A 21,108-nucleotide genomic window follows, 5' to 3' on the forward strand; every position below is an offset into this window, starting at 1 on the left:
CACTCACTGTGTAAATGTACAGAGTCACTGTTTATTCAGGATATGGGTCACACTGTGTAACTGTACAGAGTCACTGTTTATTTAGGGTGAGGTTTACTCACTGTGTAACTGTACATAATCATTGTTTATTCAGGGTGAGGGTGACTCACTGTGTAACTGTACAGAGTCACTGTTTATTCAGTGTGAGGGTCCCTCACTGTGTAACTGTACAGAGACACTATTTATTCAGGGTGAGGGTCACTCACTAACTGTACAGAGTCACTGTTTATTCAGGGTGAGGGTCACTCACTGTAACTGTACAGAGTCACTGTTTATTCAGGGTGAGGGTCATTCACTGTCTAACTGTACAGAGTTGCTGTTTATTCAGGGTGAGGGTCACTCACTGTAACTGTACAGAGTCACTGTTTATTCAGGGTGAGGGTCACTCACTGTAACTGTACAGAGTCACTGTTTATTCAGGGTGAGGGTCACTCACTGTAACTGTACAGAGTCACTGTTTATTCAGGGTGAGGGTCAGTCACTGTGTAACTGTACAGAGTCACTGTTTATTCAGGGTGAGGGTCACTCACTGTAACTGTACAGAGTCACTATTTATTTAGGGCGAGGGTCACTCACTGTAACTGTACAGAGTCACTGTTTATTCAGGTTGAGGGTCACTCACTGCAACTGTACAGAGTCACTGTTTATTCAGGGTGAGGGTCAGTCGCTGTGTAATTGTAGAGAGTCACTGTTTATTCAGTTTGATGGTCACTCACTGTAACTGTACAGAATCACTGTTTATTCAGGGTGAGGGCCACTCACTGTGTAACTGTACAGAGTCACTGTTTATTCAGGGTGAGGGCCACTCACTGTGTAACTGTACAGAGTCACTGTTTATTCAGGGTGAGGGTCAGTCGCTGTGTAATTGTAGAGAGTCACTGTTTATTCAGGGTGGAGGGTCTCTCACTGTGTTACCGTAGAGAGTCACTGTTTATTCAGGGTGAGGGTCACTCACTGTAACTGTACAGAGTCACTGTTTATTCAGGGTGAGGGTCACTCACTGTTTGACTGTCCAGAGTCACTGCTTATTCAGGGTGATGGTCACTCACTGTAACTATACAGAGTCACTGTTTATTCAGGGTGAGGTTCACTCACTTTGTAACTGTCCAGAGTCACTGCTTATTCAGGGTGAGGGTCACACTGTGGAACTGTACAGAGTCACTGTTTATTCAGGGTGAGGGTTACATATTGTGTAACTGTACAGAATCACTGTTTATTCAGGATGTGCGTCACACAGTGTAACTGTACAGAGTCACTGTTTATTCAGGGTGACGGTCACTCACTGTGTAACTGTACAGAGTCACCGTCCATTCAGGGTGAGAATCACTCACTGTGTAACTGTACAGAGTCACTATTTATTCAGGGTGACGGTCACTCACTGTGTAACTGTACAGAGTCACTGTTTATTCAGGGTGAGGGTCACTCACTGTGTAACTGTACAGAGTCACTGTTTATTCAGGGTGAGGGTCACTCACTGTGTAACTGTACAGAGTCAATGTTTATTCAGGGTGATGGTCACTCACTGTGTAACTGTACAAAGTCACTGTTTATTTAGGGTGAGGTTCACTCACTGTAACTGTACAGAGTCACTGTTTATTTAGGGTGAGGGTCACTCACTGTGTAACTGTACAGTGTCACTGTTTATTCAGGGTGAGGGTCACTCACTGTGTAACTGTACAGAGTCACTGTTTATTCAGGGTGAGGGTCACTCACTGTGTTACCGTAGAGAGTCACTGTTTATTCAGGGTGAGGGTCAGTCACTGTTTGACTGTACAGAGTTGCTGTTTATTCAGGGTGAGGGTCACTCACTGTAACTGTACAGAGTCACTGTTTATTCAGGGTGAGGGTCACTCACTGCAACTGTACAGAGTCACTGTTTATTCAGGGTGAGGGTCACTCACTGCAACTGTACAGAGTCAGTGCTTATTCAGGGTGTTGGTCACTCACTGTAACTACAGAGTCACTGTTTATTCAGCGTGAGGTTCACGCAGTCTGTAAATGTACAGAGTCACTGTTTATTCAGTTTGATGGTCACTCACTGTAACTGTACAGAATCACTGTTTATTCAGGGTGAGGTTCACTCACTGTAACTGTACAGAGTCACTGTTTATTCAGGGTGAGAGTCACTCACTGTGTAACTGTACAGAGTCACTGTTAATTCAGGGTGACGGTCACTCACTGTAACTGTACAGAGTCACTGTTTATTCAGGATATGGGTCACACTGTGTAACTGTTCAGAGTCACTGTTAATTCAGGGTGATGGTCACTCACTGTGTAACTGTACAGAGTCACTATTTTTTCAGAGTGAGGGTCACGCTGTCTAACTGTACAGAGTCACTGTTTATTCAGGGTGAGGGTCACTCACTGTAACTGTACAGAGTCACTTTTATTCAGGGTGAGGGTCACTCACTGTAACTGTATAGAGAGAATGTTTATTCAGGTTGAGGGTCACTCACTGTAACTGTACAGAGTCACTGTTTATTCAGGGTGACGGTCACTCACTGTGTAACTGTACAGAGTCACTGTTTATTCAGGATGTGATTCACACTGTGTCACTGTACAGTGTCAATGTTTAGTCAGGGTGACAGTCAATCACTGTGTAACTGTACATAGTCACTGTTTATTCAGCGTGAGGTTTACTCACTGTGTAACTGTACAGAGTCACTGTTTATTCAGGGTGAGGGTCACTCACTGTGTAACTGTACAGAGTCACTGTTTATTCAGGGTGAGGGTCACTCACTGTGTAACTGTACAGAGTCACTGTTTATTCAGTGTGACGGTCACTCACTGTGTAACTGTACACAGTCACTATTTATTCAGGGTGACGGTCACTCACTGTGTCACTGTACAGAGTCACTGTTTATTCAGGGTGAGGGTCTCTCACTGTAACTGTACAGAGTCACTGTTTATTCAGGGTGAGGGTCACTCACTGTGTAGCTGTACAGAGTCACTGTTTATTCAGTTTGAGGGTCTCTCACTGTAACTGTACAGAATCACTTTTTATTCAGGGTGAGTTTTACACATTGTGTAACTCTACAGAGTCACTGTTTATCCAGGGTGAGGGTCACTCACTGTGTAACTGTACTGAGTCACTGTTTATTCAGGGTGAGGGTCACTCACTGTTTGACTGTCCAGAGTCACTGCTTATTCAGAGTGAGGGTCACGCTGTGTAACTGTATAGAGTCACTGTTTATTCAGGGTGACGGTCACGCAGTCTGTAAATGTACAGAGTCACTGTTTATTCAGTGTGACGGTCACTCACTGTATAACTGTACAGAGTCACTTTTTATTCAGGGTGACCGTCACTCACTGTGTAATTGTACAGAGTCACTGTTTATTCAGGATATGGGTCACAGTGTGTAACTGTACAGAGTCACTTTTCATTCAGGGTGAGGGTCACTCACTGTGTAACTGTACAGAGTCACTGTTTATTCAGGGTGAGGTTCACTCACTGTAACTGTAGAGAGTAAATGTTTATTGAGATTGAGGGTCACTCACTGTAACTGTACAGAGTCACCGTTCATTCAGGGTGAGGGTCACTCACTGTAACTGTACAGAGTCACTGTTTATTCATGGTGAGGATCACTCACTGTGTAACTGTACAGAGTCACTGTTTATTCAGGGTGATGGTCACTCACTGTGTAAGTGTACACAGTCACTATTTATTCAGGGTGACGGTCACTCACTGTGTCACTGTACAGAGTCACTGTTAATTCAGGGTGATGGTCACTCACAGTGTAACTGTACAGAGTCACTGTTTATTCAGCGTGAGGGTCACTCACTGTGTAACTGTACAGGGTCACTGTTTATTCAGAGTAAGGGTCACGCTGTGTAACTGTTGAGAGTCACTGTTTATTCAGGGTGACGGTCACTCAGTCTGTAAGTGTACAGAGTCACTGTTTATTCAGTGTGATGGTCACTCACTGTGTAACTGTACAGAGTCACTGTTTATTCAGGGTGAGGGTCACTCACTGTGTTACCGTACAGAGTCACTGTTTATTCAGAGTGAGGGTCACTCTGTAACTGTACAGAGTCACTGTTTATTCAGGGTGACGGTCACTCACTGTTTAACGGTGCAGAGTGACTGTTTATTCAGGATGTTGGTAACTCTGTGTAACTGTACAGAGTCACTGTTTATTCATGGTGAGGATCACTCACTCTGGAACTGTACAGGGTCACTGTTTATTCAGGGTGAGGGTTACTCACTGTAGAACTGTACAGAGTCAATGTTTATTGAGGGTGAGTGTTGCACATTGTGTAACTGCACAGAGTCACTGTTTATTCAATGTGCGCGTCACTCACTGTGTAACTGTACAGTGTCACTGTTTATTTAGGGTGAGCGTTACTCACTGTGTAACTGTACAGAATCATTGTTTATTCAGGCTGACGGTCACTCACTGTAACTGTGCAGAGTCACTGTTTATTCAGGGTGAGGGTCAGTCACTATGTAACTGTACAGAGTCACTGTTTATTCAGGGTGACGGTCACTCACTGTGTAACTGTACAGAGTCACTGTTTATTCAGGGTGACGGTCACGCACTGTGTAACTGTACAGAGTCATTGTTTATTCAGAATATGGGTCACACTGTGTAACTGTAAGGAGTCACTGTTAATTCAGGGTGACGGTCACTCACTGTGTAACTGTGGAGAGTCACTGTTTATTCAGGGTGAGGGTCACTCACTGTGTAACTGTACAGAGTCACTGTTTATTCAGGGTGAGGGTCAATCACTGTGTAACTGTACAGAGTCATTTTTTTTCAGGGTGACAGTTACTCACTGTAACTGTTTATTCAGTTTGAGGGTCACTCACTGTAACTGTACAGAGTCACCGTTCATTCAGGGTGAGGATCACTCACTGTGTAACTGTACAGAGTCACTGTTTATTCAGGGTGAGAGTCTCTCACTGTGTTACCGTAGAGAGTCACTGTTTATTCACGGTGACGGTCACTCACTGTGTATCTGTACAGAGTCACTGTTTATTCAAGGTGACGGTCACTCACTGTGTAACTGTACAGAGTCACTGTTTATTTAGGGTGAAGGTCCCTCACTGTGTAACTGTACAGAGTCACTGTTTATTCAGGGTGAGGGTCACTCACTGTGTAACTGTACAGAGTCACTGTTTATTTAGGGTGAGGTTCACTCACTGTAACTGTACAGATTCAATGTTTATTCAGGATATGGGTCACACTGTGTAACTGTGCAGAGTCACTGTTAATTCAGTGTGATGGTCACTCACTGTGTAACTGAAGAGATTCACTTTTTATTCAGGGTGAGGGTGACACACTGTGTAACTGTACAGAGTCACTGTTCATTCAGGGTGAGGGTCACTCACTGTGTAACTGTACAGAGTCACTGTTTATTCAGGGTGACGGTCACTCACTGTGTAACTGTACAGAGTCACTGTTTATTCAGGGTGAGGGTCACTCACTGTGTAACTGTACAGAGTCACTGTTTATTCAGGGTGACGGTCACTCACTGTGTAACCATGCAGAGTCGCTGTTTATTCAGAGTGACAGTCACTCATTGTTAAACTGTACATAGTCACTGTTTATTCAGGGTGAGGGTCACTCACTGTGTTACCGTACAGAGTCGCTGTTTATTCAGGGTGACGGTCACTCAGTCTGTAAGTGTACAGAGTCACTATTTCTTCAGGGTGACGGTCACTCACTGTGTAACTGTACAGAGTCACTGTTTATTCAGGGTGAGGGTCACTCTCTGTGTAACTGTACAGAGTCACTGTTTATCCAGGGTGAGGGTCACTCACTGTGTAACTGTACAGTGTCACTGTTTATTCAGGGTGAGGGTCACTCACTGTAACTGTACAGAGTCACTGTTTATTCAGGGTGAGGGTCACTCACTGTAACTGTACAGAGTCACTGTTTATTCAGGGTGACGGTCACACACTGTGTAACTGTACAGAGTCACTGTTAATTCAGGGTCAGAGTCACTCACTGTGTAACTGTACAGAGTCACTGTTTATTCAGGGTGAGGGTCACTCACTGTGTAACTGAGCAGAGTCACAGTTTATTCAGGGTGAGTGTTACACATTGTGTAACTGTACAGAGTCACAGTTTATTCAGGGTGACGGTGACTCACTGTGTAACTGTACAGAGTCACTGTTTATTCAGGGTGAGGGTCACTCACTGTGTAACTGTACAGAGTCACTGTTTATTCAGCGTGAGTGTCACTCACTGTAACTGTACAGAGTCACTGTTTATTCAGGGTGAGGGTCACTCACTGTGTAACTGTACAGAGTCACTGATTATTCAGGGTGAGGGTCACTCACTGCAATTGTACAGAGTCACTGTTTATTCAGGGTGAGGGCCACTCACTGTGTAACTGTACAGAGACAATGTTTATTCAGGATATGGGTCACACTGTGTAACTGTATAGAGTCACTGTTAATTCAGGGTGATGGTCACTCACAGTGTAACTGTACAGAGTCACTGTTTATTCAGAGTAAGGGTCACGCTGTGTAACTGTAGAGAGTCACTGTTTATTCAGTGTGACGGTCACTCACTGTGTAACTGTACAGAGTCTCTGTTTATTCAGGGTGAGGGTCACTCACTGTGTAACTGTACAGAGTCACTGTTTATTCAGGGTGAGGGTCACTCACTGTGTAACTGTACAGTGTCACTGTTTATTCAGGGCGAGGGTCACTCACTGTGTAACTGAACAGAGTCACTGTTTATTCAGGGTGAGGGTCACTCACTGTAACTGTACAGAGTCACTGTTCATTCAGGGTGAGGATGACTCACTGTGTAACTGTATAGAGTCACTGTTTATTCAGGGTCAGGGCCACTCACTGTGTAACCATGCAGAGTCGCTGTTTATTCAGAGTGACAGTCACTCATTGTTAAACTGTACATAGTCACTGTTTATTCAGGTGAGAGTCACTCAGTCTGTAAGTGTACAGAGTCACTATTTCTTCAGGGTGACGGTCACTCACTGTAACTGTACAGAGTCACTGTTTATTCGGGGTGACAGTCAATCACTGTGTAACTGTACAGAGTCACTGTTTATTCAGGGTGAGGGTCACTCTCTGTGTAACTGTACAGTGTCACTGTTTATTCAGGGTGAGGGTCACTCACTGTAACTGTACAGAGTCACTGTTTATTCGGGGTGACAGTCAATCACTGTGTAACTGTACAGAGTCACTGTTTATTCAGGGTGAGGGTCACTCTCTGTGTAACTGTACAGAGTCACTGTTTATTCAGGGTGAGGGTCACTCACTGTGTAACTGTACAGAGTCACTGTTTATTCAGGGTGAGTGTCTCTCACTGTGTAACTGTACAGAGTCTCTGTTTATTCAGGTTGAGGGTCACTCACTGTGTAACTGTACAGAGACACTGTTCATTCAGGGTGAGGGTCACTCACTGTGTAACTGTACAGAGTCACTGTTTATTCAGGGTGACGGTCACTCACTGTAACTGTACAGAGTCATTGTTTATTCAGAATATGGGTCACACTGTGTAACTGAGCAGAGTCACTGTTTATTCAGGGTGAGGGTCACTGTCTGTGTAACTGTATCGAGTGTCTGTTTATTCAGGGTGACGGTCACTCACTGTGTAACTGTACAGAGTCACTGTTCATTCAGGGTGAGTGTCACTGACTGTAACTGTTCAGAGTCACTGTGTAACTGTACAGAGTCACTCTTTATTCAGGGTGAGGGTCACTCACTGTGTAACTGTACAGAGTCACTGTTTATTCAGGGTGACGGTCACTCACTGTAACTGTACAGAGTCACTGTTTATTCAGGGTGAGGGTCACTCACTGTGTAACTGTACAGAGACACAGTTTTTTAAGGATGTGTGTCACACTATGTAACTGTACAGAGTCACGGTTCATTCAGGGTGAGGGTCACTCACTGTGTAACTGTACAGCGACACTGTTCATTCAGGGTGAGGGTCACTCACTGTGTAACTGTACAGAGTCATTGTTTATTCAGAATATGGGTCACACTGTGTAACTGAGCAGAGTCACTGTTTATTCAGGGTGAGGGTCACTCACTGTAACTGTACAGAGTCACTGTTTATTCAGGGTGACGGTCACTCACTGTGTAACTGTACAGAGTCTCTGTTTATTCAGGGTGAGGGTCACTCACTGTGTAACTGTACAGAGACAATGTTTATTCAGGATATGGGTCACACTGTGTAACTGTATAGAGTCACTGTTAATTCAGGGTGATGGTCACTCACAGTGTAACTGTACAGAGTCACTGTTTATTCAGAGTAAGGGTCACGCTGTGTAACTGTAGAGAGTCACTGTTTATTCAGTGTGACGGTCACTCACTGTGTAACTGTACAGAGTCACTTTTTATTCAGGGCGACCGTCACTCACTGTGTAACTGTACAGAGTCACTGTTCATTCAGGGTGAGGGTGACTCACTGTGTAACTGTACAGAGTCGCTGTTTATTCAGGGTCAGGGCCACTCACTGTGTAACTGTACAGAGTCGCTGTTTATTCAGGGTCAGGGTCACTCACTGTAACTGTACAGAGTCGCTGTTTATTCAGGGTCAGGGTCACTCACTCTAACTACAGAGTCACAGTTTATTCAGGGTGACGGTCACACACTGTGTAACTGTACAGAGTCACTGTTTATTCAGGGTCAGGGCCACTCACTGTGTAACCATGCAGAGTCGCTGTTTATTCAGAGTGACAGTCACTCATTGTTAAACTGTACATAGTCACTGTTTATTCAGGGTTAGGGTCACTCACTGTGTTACCGTACAGAGTCACTGTTTATTCAGGGTGACGGTCACTCAGTCTGTAAGTGTACATAGTCACTATTTCTTCAGGGTGACGGTCACTCACTGTTTAACTGTACAGAGTGACTGTTTATTCAGGATGTTGGTAACTCTGTGTAACTGTACAGAGTCACTGTTTATTCATGGTGAGGATCACTCACACTGGAACTATACAGGGTCACTGTTTATTCAGGGTGACGGTCACTCACTGTGTAAATGTACAGAGTCACTGTTCATTCAGGATGAGGGTCACTCACTGTGTAACTGTACAGAGTCACTGTTTATTCAGGGTGAGGGTCACTCACTGTGTAACTGTACAGAGTCACTGTTAATTCAGGGTCAGAGTCACTCACTGTGTAACTGTACAGAGTCACTGTTTATTCAGGGTGAGGGTCACTCACTGTGTAACTGTACAGAGTCACTGTTTATTCAGGGTGACAGTCACTCACTGTGTAACTGTACAGAGTCACTGTTAATTCAGGGTCAGAGTCACTCACTGTGTAACTGTACAGAGTCACTGTTTATTCAGGGTGACAGTCACTCACTGTGTAACTGTATAGAGTCACAGTTTATTCAGGGTGACGGTGACTCTCTGTGTAACTGTACAGAGTCACTGTTTATTCAGGGTGAGGGTCACTCACTGTAACTGTACAGAGTCAATGTTTATTCAGGGTGATGGTCACACACTGTATAACTGTACAGAGTCACTGTTAATTCAGGGTCAGAGTCACTCACTGTGTAACTGTACAGAATCCCTGTTTATTCAGGGTGTGGGTCACTCACTGTGTAACTGTACAGAGTCACTGTTTATTCAGGGTGACGGTGACTCACTGTGTAACTGTACAGAGTCACTGTTTATTCAGGGTGAGGGTCACTCACTGTGTAACTGAGCAGAGTCACAGTTTATTCAGGGTGAGTGTTACACATTGTGTAACTGTACAGAATCACTGTTTATTCAATGTGCGCGTCACTCTCTGTTTAACTGTACAGAGTCACTGTTTATTCAGGGTGAGGGTCACTCACTGTGTAACTGTACAGAGACACAGTTTTTTAAGGATGTGTGTCACACTATGTAACTGTACAGAGTCACGGTTCATTCAGGGTGAGGGTCACTCACTGTGTAACTGTACAGAGACACTGTTCATTCAGGGTGAGGGTCACTCACTGTGTAACTGTACAGAGTCATTGTTTATTCAGAATATGGGTCACACTGTGTAACTGAGCAGAGTCACTGTTTATTCAGGGTGAGGGTCACTGTCTGTGTAACTTTATCGAGTCACAGTTTATTCAGGGTGACGGTCGCTCACTGTGTAACTGTACAGAGTCACTGTTTATTCAATGTGAGCGTCACTCACTGTGTAACTGTACAGAGTCACTGTTTATTTTGTGTGAGGGTCACTCACTGTGTAACTGTACAGAGTCACTGTTTATTCAGGGTGAGTGTCTCTCACTGTGTAACTGTACAGAGTCTCTGTTTATTCAGGTTGAGGGTCACTCACTGTGTAACTGTACAGAGACACTGTTCATTCAGGGTGAGTGTCACTGACTGTAACTGTTCAGAGTCACTGTTTATTCAGGGTGAGTGTCACTCCCTGTGTAACTGTACAGAGTCACTGTTTATTCAGGGTGACGGTCACTCATTGTGTAACTGTACTGAGTCACTGTTTATTTAGGGTGTGAGTCACTCACTGTGTAACTGTTCAGAGTCACTGTTTATTCAGGGTGAGTGTTACATATTGTGTATCTGTACAGAGTCACTGTTTATTTAGGGTGAAGGTCACTCACTGTGTAACTGTACAGAGTCACTGTTTATTCAGGGTGCCGGTCACTCACTGTGTAACTGTACAGATTCAGTGTTTATTCAGGGTGAGGGTCACTCACTGTAACTGTGCAGAGTCACTGTTTATTCAGGGTGAGGGTCACTCACTATGTAACTGTACAGAGTCACTGTTTATTCAGGGTGAGGGTCACTCACTATGTAACTGTACAGAGTCACTGTTTATTCAGGGTGAGGGTCTCTCACTGTAACTGTACAGAGTCACTGTTTATTCAGGGTGAGGGTCACTCACTGTGTAGCTGTACAGAGTCACTGTTTATTCAGTTTGAGGGTCTCTCACTGTAACTGTACAGAATCACTTTTTATTCAGGGTGAGTTTTACACATTGTGTAACTCTACAGAGTCACTGTTTATCCAGGGTGAGGGTCACTCACTGTGTAACTGTACTGAGTCACTGTTTATTCAGGGTGAGGGTCACTCACTGTTTGACTGTCCAGAGTCACTGCTTATTCAGAGTGAGGGTCACGCTGTGTAACTGTATAGAGTCACTGTTTATTCAGGGTGACGGTCACGCAGTCTGTAAATGTACAGAGTCACTGTTTATTCAGTGTGACGGTCACTCACTGTATAACTGAACAGAGTCACTTTTCATTCAGGGTGAGGGTCACTCACTGTGTAACTGTACAGAGTCACTGTTTATTCAGGGTGAGGTTCACTCACTGTAACTGTAGAGAGTAAATGTTTATTGAGATTGAGGGTCACTCACTGTAACTGTACAGAGTCACCGTTCATTCAGGGTGAGGGTCACTCACTGTAACTGTACAGAGTCACTGTTTATTCATGGTGAGGATCACTCACTGTGTAACTGTACAGAGTCACTGTTTATTCAGGGTGATGGTCACTCACTGTGTAAGTGTACACAGTCACTATTTATTCAGGGTGACGGTCACTCACTGTGTCACTGTACAGAGTCACTGTTAATTCAGGGTGATGGTCACTCACAGTGTAACTGTACAGAGTCACTGTTTATTCAGCGTGAGGGTCACTCACTGTGTAACTGTACAGGGTCACTGTTTATTCAGAGTAAGGGTCACGCTGTGTAACTGTTGAGAGTCACTGTTTATTCAGGGTGACGGTCACTCAGTCTGTAAGTGTACAGAGTCACTGTTTATTCAGTGTGATGGTCACTCACTGTGTAACTGTACAGAGTCACTGTTTATTCAGGGTGAGGGTCACTCACTGTGTTACCGTACAGAGTCACTGTTTATTCAGAGTGAGGGTCACTCTGTAACTGTACAGAGTCACTGTTTATTCAGGGTGACGGTCACTCACTGTTTAACGGTGCAGAGTGACTGTTTATTCAGGATGTTGGTAACTCTGTGTAACTGTACAGAGTCACTGTTTATTCATGGTGAGGATCACTCACTCTGGAACTGTACAGGGTCACTGTTTATTCAGGGTGAGGGTTACTCACTGTAGAACTGTACAGAGTCAATGTTTATTGAGGGTGAGTGTTGCACATTGTGTAACTGCACAGAGTCACTGTTTATTCAATGTGCGCGTCACTCACTGTGTAACTGTACAGTGTCACTGTTTATTTAGGGTGAGCGTTACTCACTGTGTAACTGTACAGAATCATTGTTTATTCAGGCTGACGGTCACTCACTGTAACTGTGCAGAGTCACTGTTTATTCAGGGTGAGGGTCAGTCACTATGTAACTGTACAGAGTCACTGTTTATTCAGGGTGACGGTCACTCACTGTGTAACTGTACAGAGTCACTGTTTATTCAGGGTGACGGTCACGCACTGTGTAACTGAACAGAGTCATTGTTTATTCAGAATATGGGTCACACTGTGTAACTGTAAGGAGTCACTGTTAATTCAGGGTGACGGTCACTCACTGTGTAACTGTGGAGAGTCACTGTTTATTCAGGGTGAGGGTCACTCACTGTGTAACTGTACAGAGTCACTGTTTATTCAGGGTGAGGGTCAATCACTGTGTAACTGTACAGAGTCATTTTTTTTCAGGGTGACAGTTACTCACTGTAACTGTTTATTCAGTTTGAGGGTCACTCACTGTAACTGTACAGAGTCACCGTTCATTCAGGGTGAGGATCACTCACTGTGTAACTGTACAGAGTCACTGTTTATTCAGGGTGAGAGTCTCTCACTGTGTTACCGTAGAGAGTCACTGTTTATTCACGGTGACGGTCACTCACTGTGTATCTGTACAGAGTCACTGTTTATTCAAGGTGACGGTCACTCACTGTGTAACTGTACAGAGTCACTGTTTATTTAGGGTGAAGGTCCCTCACTGTGTAACTGTACAGAGTCACTGTTTATTCAGGGTGAGGGTCACTCACTGTGTAACTGTACAGAGTCACTGTTTATTTAGGGTGAGGTTCACTCACTGTAACTGTACAGATTCAATGTTTATTCAGGATATGGGTCACACTGTGTAACTGTGCAGAGTCACTGTTAATTCAGTGTGATGGTCACTCACTGTGTAACTGAAGAGATTCACTTTTTATTCAGGGTGAGGGTGACACACTGTGTAACTGTACAGAGTCACTGTTCATTCAGGGTGAGGGTCACTCACTGTGTAACTGTACAGAGTCACTGTTTATTCAGGGTGACGGTCACTCACTGTGTAACTGTACAGAGTCACTGTTTATTCAGGGTGAGGGTCACTCACTGTGTAACTGTACAGAGTCACTGTTTATTCAGGGTGACGGTCACTCACTGTGTAACCATGCAGAGTCGCTGTTTATTCAGAGTGACAGTCACTCATTGTTAAACTGTACATAGTCACTGTTTATTCAGGGTGAGGGTCACTCACTGTGTTACCGTACAGAGTCGCTGTTTATTCAGGGTGACGGTCACTCAGTCTGTAAGTGTACAGAGTCACTATTTCTTCAGGGTGACGGTCACTCACTGTGTAACTGTACAGAGTCACTGTTTATTCAGGGTGAGGGTCACTCTCTGTGTAACTGTACAGAGTCACTGTTTATCCAGGGTGAGGGTCACTCACTGTGTAACTGTACAGTGTCACTGTTTATTCAGGGTGAGGGTCACTCACTGTAACTGTACAGAGTCACTGTTTATTCAGGGTGAGGGTCACTCACTGTAACTGTACAGAGTCACTGTTTATTCAGGGTGACGGTCACACACTGTGTAACTGTACAGAGTCACTGTTAATTCAGGGTCAGAGTCACTCACTGTGTAACTGTACAGAGTCACTGTTTATTCAGGGTGAGGGTCGCTCACTGTGTAACTGTACAGAGTTACTGTTTATTCAGGGGGACAGTCACTCACTGTGTAACTGTATGGAGTCACAGTTTATTCAGGGTGACGGTGACTCACTGTGTAACTGTACAGAGTCACTGTTTATTCAGGGTGAGGGTCACTCACTGTGTAACTGAGCAGAGTCACAGTTTATTCAGGGTGAGTGTTACACATTGTGTAACTGTACAGAGTCACAGTTTATTCAGGGTGACGGTGACTCACTGTGTAACTGTACAGAGTCACTGTTTATTCAGGGTGAGGGTCACTCACTGTGTAACTGTACAGAGTCACTGTTTATTCAGCGTGAGTGTCACTCACTGTAACTGTACAGAGTCACTGTTTATTCAGGGTGAGGGTCACTCACTGTGTAACTGTACAGAGTCACTGATTATTCAGGGTGAGGGTCACTCACTGTGTTACTGTACAGAGTCACTGTTTATTCAGCGTGAGGGACACTCACTGTTACTGTACAGAGTCACTGTTTATTCAGGGTGACAGTCACTCAGTGTGTAACTGTACAGAGTCACTGTTTAATCATGATGATGGTCACTCACTGTGTAACTGTACAGAGTCACTGTTTATTTAGGGTGAGGGTCACTCACTGTGTAACTGTACAGAGACAATGTTTATTCAGGATATGGGTCACACTGTGTAACTGTATAGAGTCACTGTTAATTCAGGGTGATGGTCACTCACAGTGTAACTGTACAGAGTCACTGTTTATTCAGAGTAAGGGTCACGCTGTGTAACTGTAGAGAGTCACTGTTTATTCAGTGTGACGGTCACTCACTGTGTAACTGTACAGAGTCTCTGTTTATTCAGGGTGAGGGTCACTCACTGTGTAACTGTACAGAGTCACTGTTTATTCAGGGTGAGGGTCACTCACTGTGTAACTGTACAGTGTCACTGTTTATTCAGGGCGAGGGTCACTCACTGTGTAACTGAACAGAGTCACTGTTTATTCAGGGTGAGGGTCACTCACTGTAACTGTACAGAGTCACTGTTCATTCAGGGTGAGGATGACTCACTGTGTAACTGTATAGAGTCACTGTTTATTCAGGGTCAGGGCCACTCACTGTGTAACCATGCAGAGTCGCTGTTTATTCAGAGTGACAGTCACTCATTGTTAAACTGTACATAGTCACTGTTTATTCAGGTGAGAGTCACTCAGTCTGTAAGTGTACAGAGTCACTATTTCTTCAGGGTGACGGTCACTCACTGTAACTGTACAGAGTCACTGTTTATTCGGGGTGACAGTCAATCACTGTGTAACTGTACAGAGTCACTGTTTATTCAGGGTGAGGGTCACTCTCTGTGTAACTGTACAGAGTCACTGTTTATTCAGGGTGAGGGTCACTCACTGTGTAACTGTACAGAGTCACTGTTTATTCAGGGTGAGGGTCACTCACTGTGTAACTGTACAGAGACACTGTTCATTCAGGGTGAGGGTCACTCACTGTGTAACTGTACAGAGTCACTGTTTATTCAGGGTGAGTGTCTCTCACTGTGTAACTGTACAGAGTCTCTGTTTATTCAGGTTGAGGGTCACTCACTGTGTAACTGTACAGAGACACTGTTCATTCAGGGTGAGGGTCACTCACTGTGTAACTGTACAGAGTCACTGTTTATTCAGGGTGACGGTCACTCACTGTAACTGTACAGAGTCATTGTTTATTCAGAATATGGGTCACACTGTGTAACTGAGCAGAGTCACTGTTTATTCAGGGTGAGGGTCACTGTCTGTGTAACTGTATCGAGTGTCTGTTTATTCAGGGTGACGGTCACTCACTGTGTAACTGTACAGAGTCACTGTTCATTCAGGGTGAGTGTCACTGACTGTAACTGTTCAGAGTCACTGTGTAACTGTACAGAGTCACTCTTTATTCAGTGTGAGGGTCACTCACTGTGTAACTGTACAGAGTCACTGTTTATTCAGGGTGACGGTCACTCACTGTAACTGTACAGAGTCACTGTTTATTCAGGGTGAGGGTCACTCACTGTGTAACTGTACAGAGACACAGTTTTTTAAGGATGTGTGTCACACTATGTAACTGTACAGAGTCACGGTTCATTCAGGGTGAGGGTCACTCACTGTGTAACTGTACAGCGACACTGTTCATTCAGGGTGAGGGTCACTCACTGTGTAACTGTACAGAGTCATTGTTTATTCAGAATATGGGTCACACTGTGTAACTGAGCAGAGTCACTGTTTATTCAGGGTGAGGGTCACTCACTGTGTAACTGTACAGAGTCACTGTTTATTCAGCGTGAGTGTCACTCACTGTAACTGTACAGAGTCACTGTTTATTCAGGGTGACGGTCACTCACTGTGTAACTGTACAGAGTCTCTGTTTATTCAGGGTGAGGGTCACTCACTGTGTAACTGTACAGAGACAATGTTTATTCAGGATATGGGTCACACTGTGTAACTGTATAGAGTCACTGTTAATTCAGGGTGATGGTCACTCACAGTGTAACTGTACAGAGTCACTGTTTATTCAGAGTAAGGGTCACGCTGTGTAACTGTAGAGAGTCACTGTTTATTCAGTGTGACGGTCACTCACTGTGTAACTGTACAGAGTCACTTTTTATTCAGGGCGACCGTCACTCACTGTGTAACTGTACAGAGTCACTGTTCATTCAGGGTGAGGGTGACTCACTGTGTAACTGTACAGAGTCGCTGTTTATTCAGGGTCAGGGCCACTCACTGTGTAACTGTACAGAGTCGCTGTTTATTCAGGGTCAGGGTCACTCACTGTAACTGTACAGAGTCGCTGTTTATTCAGGGTCAGGGTCACTCACTCTAACTACAGAGTCACAGTTTATTCAGGGTGACGGTCACACACTGTGTAACTGTACAGAGTCACTGTTTATTCAGGGTCAGGGCCACTCACTGTGTAACCATGCAGAGTCGCTGTTTATTCAGAGTGACAGTCACTCATTGTTAAACTGTACATAGTCACTGTTTATTCAGGGTTAGGGTCACTCACTGTGTTACCGTACAGAGTCACTGTTTATTCAGGGTGACGGTCACTCAGTCTGTAAGTGTACATAGTCACTATTTCTTCAGGGTGACGGTCACTCACTGTTTAACTGTACAGAGTGACTGTTTATTCAGGATGTTGGTAACTCTGTGTAACTGTACAGAGTCACTGTTTATTCATGGTGAGGATCACTCACACTGGAACTATACAGGGTCACTGTTTATTCAGGGTGACGGTCACTCACTGTGTAAATGTACAGAGTCACTGTTCATTCAGGATGAGGGTCACTCACTGTGTAACTGTACAGAGTCACTGTTTATTCAGGGTGAGGGTCACTCACTGTGTAACTGTACAGAGTCACTGTTAATTCAGGGTCAGAGTCACTCACTGTGTAACTGTACAGAGTCACTGTTTATTCAGGGTGAGGGTCACTCACTGTGTAACTGTACAGAGTCACTGTTTATTCAGGGTGACAGTCACTCACTGTGTAACTGTACAGAGTCACTGTTAATTCAGGGTCAGAGTCACTCACTGTGTAACTGTACAGAGTCACTGTTTATTCAGGGTGACAGTCACTCACTGTGTAACTGTATAGAGTCACAGTTTATTCAGGGTGACGGTGACTCTCTGTGTAACTGTACAGAGTCACTGTTTATTCAGGGTGAGGGTCACTCACTGTAACTGTACAGAGTCAATGTTTATTCAGGGTGACGGTCACACACTGTATAACTGTACAGAGTCACTGTTTATTCAGGGTCAGGGCCACTCACTGTGTAACCATGCAGAGTCGCTGTTTATTCAGAGTGACAGTCACTCATTGTTAAACTGTACATAGTCACTGTTTATTCAGGGTTAGGGTCACTCACTGTGTTACCGTACAGAGTCACTGTTTATTCAGGGTGACGGTCACTCAGTCTGTAAGTGTACATAGTCACTATTTCTTCAGGGTGACGGTCACTCACTGTTTAACTGTACAGACTGACTGTTTATTCAGGATGTTGGTAACTCTGTGTAACTGTACAGAGTCACTGTTTATTCATGGTGAGGATCACTCACACTGGAACTATACAGGGTCACTGTTTATTCAGGGTGACGGTCACTCACTGTGTAAATGTACAGAGTCACTGTTCATTCAGGATGAGGGTCACTCACTGTGTAACTGTACAGAGTCACTGTTTATTCAGGGTGAGGGTCACTCACTGTGTAACTGTACAGAGTCACTGTTAATTCAGGGTCAGAGTCACTCACTGTGTAACTGTACAGAGTCACTGTTTATTCAGGGTGAGGGTCACTCACTGTGTAACTGTACAGAGTCACTGTTTATTCAGGGTGACAGTCACTCACTGTGTAACTGTACAGAGTCACTGTTAATTCAGGGTCAGAGTCACTCACTGTGTAACTGTACAGAGTCACTGTTTATTCAGGGTGACAGTCACTCACTGTGTAACTGTATAGAGTCACAGTTTATTCAGGGTGACGGTGACTCTCTGTGTAACTGTACAGAGTCACTGTTTATTCAGGGTGAGGGTCACTCACTGTAACTGTACAGAGTCAATGTTTATTCAGGGTGACGGTCACACACTGTATAACTGTACAGAGTCACTGTTAATTCAGGGTCAGAGTCACTCACTGTGTAACTGTACAGAATCCCTGTTTATTCAGGGTGTGGGTCACTCACTGTGTAACTGTACAGAGTCACTGTTTATTCAGGGTGACGGTGACTCACTGTGTAACTGTACAGAGTCACTGTTTATTCAGGGTGAGGGTCACTCACTGTGTAACTGAGCAGAGTCACAGTTTATTCAGGGTGAGTGTTACACATTGTGTAACTGTACAGAATCACTGTTTATTCAATGTGCGCGTCACTCTCTGTTTAACTGTACAGAGTCACTGTTTATTCAGGGTGAGGGTCACTCACTGTGTAACTGTACAGAGACACAGTTTTTTAAGGATGTGTGTCACACTATGTAACTGTACAGAGTCACGGTTCATTCAGGGTGAGGGTCACTCACTGTGTAACTGTACAGAGACACTGTTCATTCAGGGTGAGGGTCACTCACTGTGTAACTGTACAGAGTCATTGTTTATTCAGAATATGGGTCACACTGTGTAACTGAGCAGAGTCACTGTTTATTCAGGGTGAGGGTCACTGTCTGTGTAACTTTATCGAGTCACAGTTTATTCAGGGTGACGGTCGCTCACTGTGTAACTGTACAGAGTCACTGTTTATTCAATGTGAGCGTCACTCACTGTGTAACTGTACAGAGTCACTGTTTATTTTGTGTGAGGGTCACTCACTGTGTAACTGTACAGAGTCACTGTTTATTCAGGGTGAGTGTCTCTCACTGTGTAACTGTACAGAGTCTCTGTTTATTCAGGTTGAGGGTCACTCACTGTGTAACTGTACAGAGACACTGTTCATTCAGGGTGAGTGTCACTGACTGTAACTGTTCAGAGTCACTGTTTATTCAGGGTGAGTGTCACTCCCTGTGTAACTGTACAGAGTCACTGTTTATTCAGGGTGACGGTCACTCATTGTGTAACTGTACTGAGTCACTGTTTATTTAGGGTGTGAGTCACTCACTGTGTAACTGTTCAGAGTCACTGTTTATTCAGGGTGAGTGTTACATATTGTGTATCTGTACAGAGTCACTGTTTATTTAGGGTGAAGGTCACTCACTGTGTAACTGTACAGAGTCACTGTTTATTTAGGGTGAAGGTCACTCACTGTGTAACTGTACAGAGTTACTGTTTATTCAGGGTGCCGGTCACTCACTGTGTAACTGTACAGATTCAGTGTTTATTCAGGGTGAGGGTCACTCACTGTAACTGTGCAGAGTCACTGTTTATTCAGGGTGAGGGTCACTCACTATGTAACTGTACAGAGTCACTGTTTATTCAGGGTGAGGGTCACTCACTATGTAACTGTACAGAGTCACTGTTTATTCAGGGTGACGGTCACTCACTATGTAACTGTACAGAGTCACTGTTTATTCAGGGTGAGGGTCACTCTCTGTGTAACTGTATAGAGTCACAGTTTATTCAGGGTGAGTGTTACACATTGTGTAACTGTACAGAATCACTGTTTATTCAATGTGCGCGTCACTCACTATGTAACTGTACAGAGTCACTGTTTATTTAGGGTGAGGGTTACTCACTGTGTAACTGTACATAATCATTGTTTATTCATGTTGAGGGTCAGTCACTATGTAACTGTACAGAGTCACTGTTTATTCAGGGTGACGGTCAGTCACTGTGTAACTGTACAGAGTCAGTGTTTATTCAGGGTGAGGGTCCGTCACTGTGTAACTGTACAGAGTCATTGTTTATTCAGGGTGAGGGTCACTCACTGTGTAACTGTATAGAGTCACAGTTTATTCAGGGTGACGGTGACTCACTGTGTAACTGTACAGAGTCACTGTTTATTCAGGATATGGGTCACACTATGTAACTGTACAGAGTCACTGTTCATTCAGGGTGAGGGGCACTCACTGTGTAACTGTACAGAGTCATTGTTTATTCAGAATATGGGTCACACTGTGTAACTGAGCAGAGTCACTGTTTATTCAGGGTGAGGGTCACTGTCTGTGTAACTGTATCGAGTCACTGTTTATTCAGGGTGACGGTCACTCACTGTTTAACTGTACAGAGTCACTGTTTATTCAGGGTGAGGGTCACTCACTGTGTAACTGTACAGAGTCACTGTTTATTCAGGGTGAGGGTCACTCACTGTGTAACTGTACAGAGTCACTGTTTATTCAGGGTGAGGGTCACTCACTGTGTAACTGTACAGAGTCACTGTTTATTCAGGGTGAGTGTCTCTCACTGTGTAACTGTACAGAGTCTCTGTTTATTCAGGTTGAGGGTCACTCACTGTGTAACTGTACAGAGACACTGTTCATTCAGGGTGAGGGTCACTCACTGTGTAACTGTACAGAGTCATTGTTTATTCAGAATATGGGTCACACTGTGTAACTGAGCAGAGTCACTGTTTATTCAGGGTGAGGGTCACTGTCTGTGTAACTGTATCGAGTGTCTGTTTATTCAGGGTGACGGTCACTCACTGTGTAACTGTACAGAGTCACTGTTCATTCAGGGTGAGTGTCACTGACTGTAACTGTTCAGAGTCACTGTTTATTCAGGGTGAGTGTCACTCCCTGTGTAACTGTACAGAGTCACTGTTTATTCAGGGTGACGGTCACTCACTGTGTAACTGTACTGAGTCACTGTTTATTTAGGGTGAGGGTCACTCACTGTGTAACTGTTCAGAGTCAC

The 21,108-nt window shown here is 44.3% G+C and overlaps 1 protein-coding gene across 1 annotated transcript in view; it reads left to right on the plus strand.

Moving 5' to 3' along the window:
• Positions 1–21,108, plus strand: part of LOC132384782 (adenylate cyclase type 5-like) — a 179,267-nt gene that overhangs the window by 124,330 nt on the left and 33,829 nt on the right. The gene's annotated exons all lie outside the window — the stretch shown is intronic.

The sequence above is a fragment of the Hypanus sabinus genome, chromosome X1, assembly GCF_030144855.1.
Source record: "Hypanus sabinus isolate sHypSab1 chromosome X1, sHypSab1.hap1, whole genome shotgun sequence".
NCBI lineage: Eukaryota > Metazoa > Chordata > Chondrichthyes > Myliobatiformes > Dasyatidae > Hypanus > Hypanus sabinus.